The sequence below is a fragment of the Peromyscus eremicus genome, chromosome 3 (genome assembly GCF_949786415.1).
Source record: "Peromyscus eremicus chromosome 3, PerEre_H2_v1, whole genome shotgun sequence".
Lineage (NCBI taxonomy): Eukaryota > Metazoa > Chordata > Mammalia > Rodentia > Cricetidae > Peromyscus > Peromyscus eremicus.
This window is the reverse complement of record NC_081418.1, coordinates 19,007,457-19,018,536: the sequence shown is the minus strand read 5'-3', so window position 1 is coordinate 19,018,536 and position 11,080 is coordinate 19,007,457. Positions and strand designations below refer to the sequence as shown.

Sequence of the window (11,080 nt, the reverse complement as noted above, 5' to 3'; positions counted from 1 at the left end):
TCTTGCCTCAGCCTTCTGGATTAGAAGTATGTGCTATCATGCCCAGCTTATAGTATTTTTAAAAAATATTTTAAATACATGATTTTTATTATTTACTGATTAATTTTATTTATGACCAGGATGTATATATTTATTCTTATTTTTCCTACTGGAGAGTAGAGAAATAAAGCAAGCTCAGTGTCTGGAAAAAGCTCTCACTTTGCAGGATAGAAAGTATGAAGCTGAATAGAGGCCAAGGATGTCACCAAGTTAAAGAGACAGGGTTGAAAGCTAGTGTCAACCAAGGACACACTAAGTTTCAGAATGCAGCATTGACCAGGATGGGCTGTAAGGGGAAAAGCTTGTTATCTCTGTGGGCAACTCTTCTTCTGTCTTGGAATATGAATCTGTATGTGTAGCTGAAGTTTTCCTGTGTCCCACCTAGTCTGTAGCTGCTCAGATCCAAGTAAACACTCAGAGGCTTATATTAATTAAAACTGCTCAGCCATTAGTTCAGGCTTACTACTGACTAGCTCTTCCACTGAAACTCAGCCCATTCCTGTTAATCTATATGTTGCCACATTTTCTGTGGCTTTACCTGTGTGCCATTACATGCTGCTCCCTGGATGGTGGGCTGGAATCTGCTTTGCCTCTCCTTTCTCTTCCTATCTATCTGTTTGGATTTTCCACCTGCCTCTAGGCTGCCTTGCCATAGGCCAAACAGCTTTATTTATCAACGAATCAGAGCAACATATTTTCACATCACTTCCCTTTTTCTGTCTAAAAAAAGGAAAGTTTTAACTTTAACTTAGTAAAATTACATATATCAAGCAAGAATTACAGTTACAATTTCTATTTTATTTGTATTTAGTAAAATTAAAGAAAATATTCTATCTTATATTTGTGAATCTAAAGTTTCATATCTACCTTATCTCATCATAACCAAGGAAACATAATTATAACTATCTAGTCTTCAACTACATCAAAGACCTCAGAAGGATACAATATTACCTAAGTAAACAGGAAGTGCATTGTAAGCAACTTCCAAACATCTAGAATGACAGAGATAGCTGCCTGCCTGGACAATTACCCGAAGTTCCTCTGTAATGTGGGGCATCCACCTTCAGCCTATAGGCCTAGAGTCTCTCAGTTGCTTCTCTCTGTCCTGTAGAATGTTTGGCAGTCGCCTCTGTGAAGCAAGAACCTGAAGGACCACCTCACCTTGCAAAGTTCAGTGGTCACCTTTCTATGGGTCCTGCACGTCCAGTGTAGAAACAACATTTTGTCAAGCAGTTCAAGCAAGAACAGTTTCTTGCTCAAATGACTATATTTGTCAAGAAGAAGAAAACTCCATATGCAGTGTCTTTGACACCCATCTTTCTCTTTGAAGTAAATCAGTGCTGCCAGGAGCAGACGTGTCTCACTGTCCAGAAAGTCTAAGTTTTTAAAACATTTTAAATGCCATATTCTGTAGGTCTGAAGTGTTTGAAGATTACCTACCTAATTGAAATGTATCTATGTATATCTACAAAACTTAACTAACATGACTATAAGTTTGACTATCATAGAAGACTAATTATTAATCTGTATTTTTAATTATCCATTACAATTTAAATGAGTTACATAAACATAATACCTTAAGTGAGAGTAGAAATATATATACAGTATAACAAAATTAACTTTAAATTTGTATCAATAAACTAAAATCCATAGCAATGTAAAACATTTCAAACAAGTTGTTACTCTTTAAAAGTAGGTTCAACAATCTACCCTTTTATCCTATATATCTATATCCTATTGTAGCTAGAGTTTTCCTGCCTGGCCCACAGTCAGGACAAATCTCTCTCACCCGCCAGTCCCACAGCCTCTCAGACCCAACCAAGTAAACACAGAGACTTATATTGGTTACAAACTGTATGGCCGTGGCAGGCTTCTTGCTAACTGTTCTTACAGCTTAAATTAATCCATTTCCATTAATCTATACCTTGCCACATGGCTCGTGGCTTACTGGCATCTTCACATGCTGTTTCTCATCATGGCGGCTGGCAGTGTCTCTCTGACTCAGCCTTCCACTTCCCAGCTTTATTCTCCTCCTTGTCCCGCTTATACTTCCTGCCTAGCCAATGGCCAATCAGTGTTTTATTGACCAATCAGCAACACATTTGCCATACAGAACATCCCATAGCATCCTATCATCTCTTTTTCTTTAGAAAGATATTGACTATGACTAATAACAATTTGTAACCAACAACCTAAACAAAGACAAACATCCATAATCCATTTTTTTGGAATGTGAGTGTAGTTTTCTAGGCTACTTCTTGCTAATGGAGGGTGCTGATAGTCTTATGGGGAGCCTGAGAAAATTAACAATTATGGTCAAGTCTTGACTGGAAAAGTCTGTGAGGCTATATTCTCTGAGCCAGTTGCCTTGAAGTTGATTTTGGATGTTGGATCATCTGGGCCATGGTATCATTGGAAACCTTTCAAGGAATCTTGGCTGGTCAAACCATATTAGCCTGGAAGCAATCCACAGATTCTCATCTTCTGTGGAAACAAAAACAGAACCTCTTTTCCAAAGCAATGTATCCTTAGACACAAATTTTGAAGTCAAGATACCTTTAAAATATACATATTTGTTTAACTTAGTAGCTTTTACAATCAAATCTCTCTGCAGTTAAAAATCCCAAAGACAATATAATCCAGACTCTCTGTGTGATTTCCATCTTTATGTGGCTTTTTTTGTTTGTTTGTTTATTTTTTTCAAGACAGGGTTTCTCTGTAGTTTTGGTGCCTGTCCTGGAGCTCACTTTGTAGACTAGGCTGGCCTCAAACTCACAGAGATCTGCCTGGCTCTGCCTCCTGAGTACTGGGATTAAAGGCGTGTGCCATCACTGCCCAGCCACACGGCTTATTTTTTATATTACCTTACTGTCTCTTTAAAGACTTGTATGTATGTTTCTACTCTTGTTTGAGGTATTGTGCTTATGGAGCTCACTTAAAAATGTAATGTATAATTAAGAAATGAGGTTTGTAGTTATTCATCTGTAATAATCAAACTTGTAGTCATATTAGATATATCTTCAAGGTTAAACAGATATATTTAGACAGATAATTTTCAAGCACTTCAAAGATCTGCAGAATATGGTATTTAAAATGTTTTAATAACATAAGTCTTTTCTTGACAATGAGACACATCTGCTCCTGGCAGCACCAATTTACTTCAAAGAAGATGATAGATGTCAAAGAAATTCCGTATGTAGTTTGCTTTCTTTGTGGCAAAAGCTACTGTTTGGGCAAAGAAACTGCCCTTGTCTCAATTGCTGATAGTATACTATCCAAACTGGACCAGCAGGATGCAAAAGAAAGTGACTGCCAAACTTTGCCAAGACAAGGTAGGACAGTCTTTCAGAATTTCCTGCTTCACAAAAAAGTCTGTCAGAGCCGGGTGGTGGTGGTGCATGCCTTTAATCCCAGCACTCGGGAGGCAGAGCCAGGCGGATCTCTGTGAGTTTGAGGCCAGCCTGGGCTACCAAGTGAGTTCCAGGAGAGGCGCAAAGCTACACAGAGAAACCCTGTCTCGAAAAACAAAACAAAACAAAACAACAACAACAACAAAAAAGTCTGTCAGATGTTCTAGACCTCTAGGCCAAAGATAGATACCCCAATGTTGCAGAGGAATCTTGGGGTGACGGTCCAGGCAGCCAGCTGTTTCTGTCATTAGTTAATATTATACCCTTCTGAGGTCTTGGATGGAATTAAAGACTAACTAATTAGACTTAAAGTCTTCCTTAGTTATAAGAGGTAAATTAGGTGTAAAACTTTAGACTCACAATGATAAGATAGATAATAGAATATTTTATCTAATTTTGACAAATACAAATGGACTGGATATTGTAACTGTAATTCTTACTTGATAACTGTTTTTGTTACCTTCCTTTTTAATTAGACAAACAGGGGAAAATTCTCTGGAATAATCCTTTTGTACACTGTGAAGATTTGTCACTTGGATTGGTTTAATAAAGGCTAAATGGTCAATAGCTAGGCAGGTGGAGGTTAGGTGGGACTTGAGAACAAACAGAGAGCTCGGAAGAAGGAAGGCAGAGTTACCAGCCAGACACAGAGGAAGCAGAAGATGAACATGCTGTGTTAAGAAAAGGTGTTGCCATGTTAGTTGTAAGAGCTAGTTAGTAATAAGCTTAAGCTATCGTCCAAGCATCTATAATTAATAAGTCTCTGTGTGGTTATTTGGGAGCCAGCTGGCAGGATAGAGCTGACTGGCAGTCCAGGTGAAAAACTCCACCTACATCCTCCAAGCCACCTGCTGCCAGAATCTTCAGGTGGACTTTCTGATTGGTCTTCCTCCATTCTGAGTACAGCTGGCAATGGTATCGGAAAGAGGCCATCGTCCAGAGCACATAGATGGTGCAGAGGGTGATGGTGATATCAATGAGCCCCATGGCCTCCAACCGACTGTGCAGAACCAAGGTGGTCTAGGGCCCCATGCAGGCACACCCAGCCTCATATGGCGGCTAGCAGTGTGATGAACATGAAGCATACCATGTCACCGCACAACGTCCACTTCTTGGTGTGGGGTCCTGGGCCTTTTAGCTGCTTTTCCGCTGCAAACTCAGTATGGCACAGCTCATAGTAGCTGGTGTTAGAACAGCCATTGCTTCAGACAGCTCTGTGCACAGCCCCCAGCGTGCTGATGCAGCCCACATGAACAGCAAGTTCTCCCCATTCGCTCCCTCATGGCAGACTTGGTAGAAGGGACAGTCACTCGGTGTGTCCAAAGCCTGGATGAGTGTTGAACAGCTGGCCATTCCTTGAAGTTACCTGTGCCACATACTGGGGTGACCCAAGGCTGGTGGCTTCCACAACCTTGGAGAACACAGGGTTGTCCGAGCAGTTGCACAGGGAGCCAGAGAGGTGGCAGCAGTTACCTGTCATTATGGATACAGGGAGCCTCCAGTCCTCAGGGTCTGAGGCCCATGGTCCCGGGATCCTGGTCAGCGGCAGGCTGGGCAGCTGGGCAGGCTCCTCAGATCTCCCTGGCTCATCCTTGGCTGCTTTCTCGTATACATTAAGACCAAGCAAAAAAGAAAAGTCTTTTCTGTATATAAAAGATGAGAGAAGATTAATCACAGATCAACGAACTCTATAAGAAATGTTAAATGGAGTCTCTCTGGTAGGAAAAAAAGATGTTATGTAGAACTGTGTGGTCTAAAGCTATGAACACCTGGGTACTACATGTGTGGCTACATGTAAGGGATCTGGATTTTGTACTAGAATGCTTGACACATTGCTTATTATTGTATACTAGAAAATGTCTCTTTTGATGCTTGGCTGACATTTTTCTGCTAATTAAGTATTTCTTTCACTCAGAAATTCTAGTCCTTTGGGAGTATTTTCTTTCTTTTTTTCTAATGTGCATTTTTTTTGTTCTTCCTGTGATTTGGGGGGATATTATAGATATTATACATACTAGGCTAATGCTCTACAAATCAGCTACACTTCTAGCCCTTCCATTTTCCATTTTTTTAATTAAGATTTAACTCACAGAAATATCTGTTTTATATGTGTATGACTTATCCTGTCTGATTTTTCATGTTCAGAATCATCTTTCTTTCTACATCTATCCTTTTTACTCTTAGAAAATTTCATAATGCATATAATGTGTTTTGATCAAATCCATCCTCTTTCTGCCTGCTTCAAGTCCCCTAATGCTCTACCATCACTTTCTGACCCTTGTGACTTCATTTTTATTTATTTTTTTAACCTACTGGGTCCACTCAGTGCTAACTATATGTGTATAGAACCATCCATCAGAACATGGGTAGCTTCTCGAGACTACAGCCCTGAGTAAAGCTGACTCTCTCTCTCCCCCGAAGCCATCAATTACCACCCAGTTGTCAGTTGAGCCTGAAGCGCCTTGAACCTCTTCCCCATCCGTACTAAGGTTTCGGCAGTCTTGAGCTTGGGCAGGCCTTGGGCGTAAGTCACAGTCTCGGTGCATTCATGTGTGCAATGGTCCTGTTGTGTGTGGCAAATACTTTTTGGTAACAGATGTCTCCTACCTCTGCCTCTTAAATTCTTTTCACGCCCTCTTCTGTGAGAATCCTCAAACCTTGGTAGGAGGGGTGTGGTATAGCTGTCTAATTTAGATCTAGGCACCACACGATCTATTATTCTCTGCACATTGACCAGTTAGAAGTCTTTACACCATAGTCTGTAAAAAGACACTTCACTGGTGACGGCTGGAAGATGCATTGATCTGTCCACTGGGGTAGTCTATTCTTTCTCTTTGTGTTTTATGAAACCCTTTTGCAATGTTATGTGTTTTGTTTTATTTTTATGACTGTGTGATGTGTGTATGCCTCCCTGTGGATGTGTGTGTGTGAGAGGATGCAAGTGTGCAAATGTCCATACAGATGTGTATTGTGTATGTGGAGGTAATATCAGGTGTCTTCTCTGATCACTCACCACCTTATTTTTTCACACAAGGACTTTCATGTAGCTCCAAGCTCATTGATTAGGCTAGCTGGCTGGCCAATAAGCTTTAGGGGTTGCCTTTTCTCCTCCAGTGCCTCCTCATCCAGCTCCACAGGCTTGCATGGCAAGCATCTTACCCACTGAACTGTCTCCCCTCACCCCACTGTTTGAAGCAGAAGCTCCTGTAGCTTAGACTGAACTCAGACTCACTGTGCAGTCCATCATAGTCTTGAACTCCAACCCCTCCTGCCTCAACCCTTAAGTGAAGTGATGGGGTTATAGGTGAGAGCTACCACACCTCGCCGATTGCTTGCTATGTTATTGCATGAACTTTTTTATTCAATTTCATCCTAGGATGGTTTTATTGCCTCACACAATTCTGCAGGCCTGACTTGGTGCACGTGGGCGAGTTTGAGCCTTCAGTCAGCATCTTCGCAGTTTTAAGTCTTACTCCGCTAGCATTTTGTTCCACAAGTTTTTTCAAATCTTTATAAAATGGATTCTGCTTGTAACAAATCTGCATTATCTAACAGCAACACACCAGGTCATATATTGTCCTCTCCTCTTCTCCCTTGTGTAATCGTCTGTGAAATGTGGAGCCATCTACCCTCCCTGATTTGTGCTGCGATAAAGTGATCATGAACAGACTAAGTAGAAAACTGAGAAAGCAGTCATTAGTACAGCTGCCTCTTCGCTCACATGTAGTCTTTCCCTATTTAAATGATAAGGAACTTCTTATTGTAATGAATGTCTGATGACACCATTGTATAATCTTGATGATGTAAATATGAGAAGGAAATCAGACATGATCCCTTCTCTTGTGATCATTGGACTTCACTGAGATATTATGGTATACTTCTGTCTTTTGGAGTCACATGTGCCCATGTTAATGCAAAGGTGATTCTCTTAATTGTTTTTGTTCAAATCTACTTAAGGTCCCACCCCTTCTGTATGCCCTTCCTGCTCCACCAACTAGAACTCCTTGCCAGATGAGATACTGTTATATTATACATAGCAACATGCAGCTTTTATTTGGAACAATATACATTTAATTATTCAATGTGGTATCTCAGCATTTTATTCACAGTCATTTTTTGAACATACATATCTCCAAGAGTAAACTATTTTCTTCGGGTCTATCAAAATTCAAGCTGAACTTTCATCACAGATTAAAAAACATTTTATTAGGGGGCTGAAGCGATGAGTCAGTGGTTAAGAGCACTGGCTGTTCTTCCAGAGGACCGAGGTTTGATTCCCAGCACCTACACAGTGGTTCATAACTGTCTGTAACTCCAGTTCTAGGGGGATCTGATGCCCTCTATTGACTTCTATGTAGCAGGCTTTTTAGGTCCACCAACCCTAAGTCATGACACAGAGACTTACTATTAGTTATGAATGCTCAACCTTCTGCTTGTCCCTCTAGCTCTTATAACTTAATTTAACCTGTTTTTCTTCATCTATGTTTTATCTTGGGGCTTTTTACCTTTCTTTTCTTCTGTACGCCCTACTTTCCTGCTTCTTGTATGTCTGGCTGGCTGGCGGCTGCCTCTCTTTCTCCCTCATTCTCTCCTCTCTTGAGCCTAGATTCCTCAAGAATTCCTCCTACTTATTCTCTCTGCCCACCAGCCCCAGCTATCCCTCTGCTGGCTAGCTATTGGCTGTTCAGCTTTTTATTAGACTAATCAGGTGCCTTAGGCAGGCAAGGTGAAACAGCAACACATCTTTACATAATTAAACAAATGCAAGACATCTTTACATAGCTAAAGTAATATTCTGAAACATAAATAAATGTAACATATCTTTATATAGTTTAGATAATTTTCCACAATACTTCTATGGGCACCAAACATGGGCATGGTTCACACACATACATGAAGGCAAAATACTCACGTGTAAAATGAGTAAAACTAATAAAAATTTTTTTAAAAATTTATTAGTAATTACTGACTGTCAGGAAAAGAGCTGAGTTCTCATCTAATTTGTGCAAAGGGCATTACTGAATGAAGGAGTAAGAGCATGAGTCAGCAGGGCCTGAAGCTTTGTCTGGGAAGCTCCAAGTTACTAAATGTGGGTGAGAGACTTTGTGTCTGTAAGGCACAGCTCTGCCTCATAGCTAGCAATTATTGAAGCTAGGATTTTATCTTCTTGTGGAGCATGGGTGACAGAGGCTTTAAACTTCCAGATGATTACATTTCAAAGAAATGGCTTTGAGGTCCTCAAGAACGATACTCTATTCTCTTAGGAGAACTGTGTATCTCAAAGAGATGGAGAAAGCATTTACAATTATAAGCTTTTTTAAAAAAAAAATCCTCTAGGAAAGGGAGGGTCAGAAGTCTATTTGTCGTGTATAGGATGGGGAAAATGTAAATGTAAAATTCTTTTACAGTCTGAAACTTTTACAGAGAAGAGCCCAAGAGGGAAAATGGATCTGAGTCTTCCTCATGGAAGCCATGTTGGGGCTAATTAAGCCTTTTGATGCAAGAATTTAGATGGAGTTGTTATGCTGAGAGTTCCTTGGTAGTTTTCAGATCCTGTTTGTATTTCTTACATTACGTTCTTGACTTCTATCTTTGTTAGGGTTTCTATGTGAAGAAACATCATGACCATGGCTGAGAGTTCTACATCTTGATCCATAGGCAACAGGAAGTGAATTGTCAATTGGGCATGGCTTGAGCATATAGGAGACCTTAAAGCCTGCCTCCACAGTGACATAGTTCCTCCAACAAGGCCACACCTACTCCAACAAAGCCACACATCCTAATAGTGCCACTCCCTATGGGCCAAGCATTCAAACACATGAGTCTATGGAGATCATGCCTATTCAAACCACCACAGGTTATAACAGCTCTTCATGACAGTTGATCTAAGTCCTTTAAATACTAATAGCCCTGTAGTAACCAAATACCAATTATTGTTTCCTTTTATTGTTTATTGGTCTGTTCTATTTATTACTGCATAGATGCCATGCCAAGCCCATCTTTTACAGTTCTTCAGCTTATACACTTCACAAATCATTTGGATGAAGGGGTAATGGAGAACTTAAACCCAGGTTGTACTTTGTCATGAGACCCAATAGCATGGTTTTGTAGCACACACACACACACACACACACACACACACACACACACACAGAGCCACCACCACCACCAACAACAACAAAAATAACATATGGTCTAACATTTTGCTCTGGATATTTGAAATAAAACCATCTTTCATCCAACATTTTTAATAATTATCTTGAATTTTGTATTGACTTTCCAGTAATAGCCGTTTGGTTTGCTAGGTTTGAACACTAGAGCACATGACTGAGTCCATTATAAATATCTGTTTGATTTGGATCCAACTAAATATTTTCAAGATAATAAGTCTGTAGCCAGGGGCCTCTCAAGTATAACTGCTGTCTTGGTATGCATTGCCACAACCAAGAGAAATAGATTTCTCTCCAGGGAGCTGCCTGTCCTTTTTGTTGATTTTAGTTTTGGAATAGGGTAGATTTATTGTTTTATACAGAGATATTTTCAAGTAAGGTGGTAATTTGTTTTCAGTAATACGAATTTTTTTTTTTTAATTTCATGGGTTGATTTTTTTTTTTTTTTTGCTTTGTTTTGGCTTTGAAATGATGTATTTCTTCAATTCAAGTTTGCAAGTATTTTCCCCTTCTTTACGGTGACCTGCATGTTCCTTTAAGCTCACCCCATCCCAAGAAAAACAACAGCAGTGACAACAGAAAAGCAAGCATACATTTTATATTTTGCAGCATCCCAACTTTGGGTCTTGTGGACCGTAAGAAATCATTTAGAAGAAGCATTTACCACAGAAAGTCATTGCTTCGTCTGCACAGACTGAGGAAATTAGTTTCAGAGTTCCTCATGCCAGTTCTGGTTGTTTGATATAGTATCCCTCCCTTGGAAAAGTATCTTGAAAAGGTTGAAACCGCTGAAATATACGTTAGTCCTGTTACAACGACTGTCTTCCCGGCTTTGTGCAAACGATACAACCGGCTTTCTTCCAGATTTTCTTTCCAACCAAAGCAGATTCTCATGTCCTCCATTAAGCATTAGAGCGGTGAAGTGATGCCCACTTGTAAGAGGCAAGGACTCTTATTTCTCTCTTCTAAGGCTCATCAGAGATTATTCTTCAGTTACCATAGAAACCATCTCCCTCTAAAGTTGAGAGGGTCTCTGAACAGGATTGAAATGACAGTGCTAATAGAAAGGGCCATATTTTAATTTTTTCTGGAAGTATTTCCATTTCTTTCTTGGTTTTACCTAATATGTTAAATTATTCAGTCAGATCACATTTATTTTGCTATTAATTGTTTGGCAGTTAATATTTAAGTGGAGGAAATTATTTGGGGGCAAAGGGGACTTTAAAGGGTTGAAAAAACAAAACCAAATAGAATTCATACTTTTAAGGCTGAATATTTGAACTGTTCAGATTTTACTGTTTACGTCATCAACAATACTGAAAACAAACGATACTATGATCCATCTTTGGGGTCTGGGAGTGTAGCTTAGTGATAGCGAGCTTGCTTAGCATGGGTGAATGCTCCATCCCTAGCATTCCCTTCCTAAGCCCCCAGCCTGCCACAGAGAGTCTCTGAGAGTGA

General features: G+C 39.9%; 1 pseudogene; it reads right to left on the bottom strand.

The window, feature by feature from the left end:
• Positions 1-4,220: 4,220 nt before the first annotated feature.
• LOC131905599 (E3 ubiquitin-protein ligase MARCHF2-like) lies at positions 4,221-4,929 on the bottom strand (annotated as a pseudogene).
• Between the last annotated feature and the right edge of the window lie 6,151 nt (positions 4,930-11,080).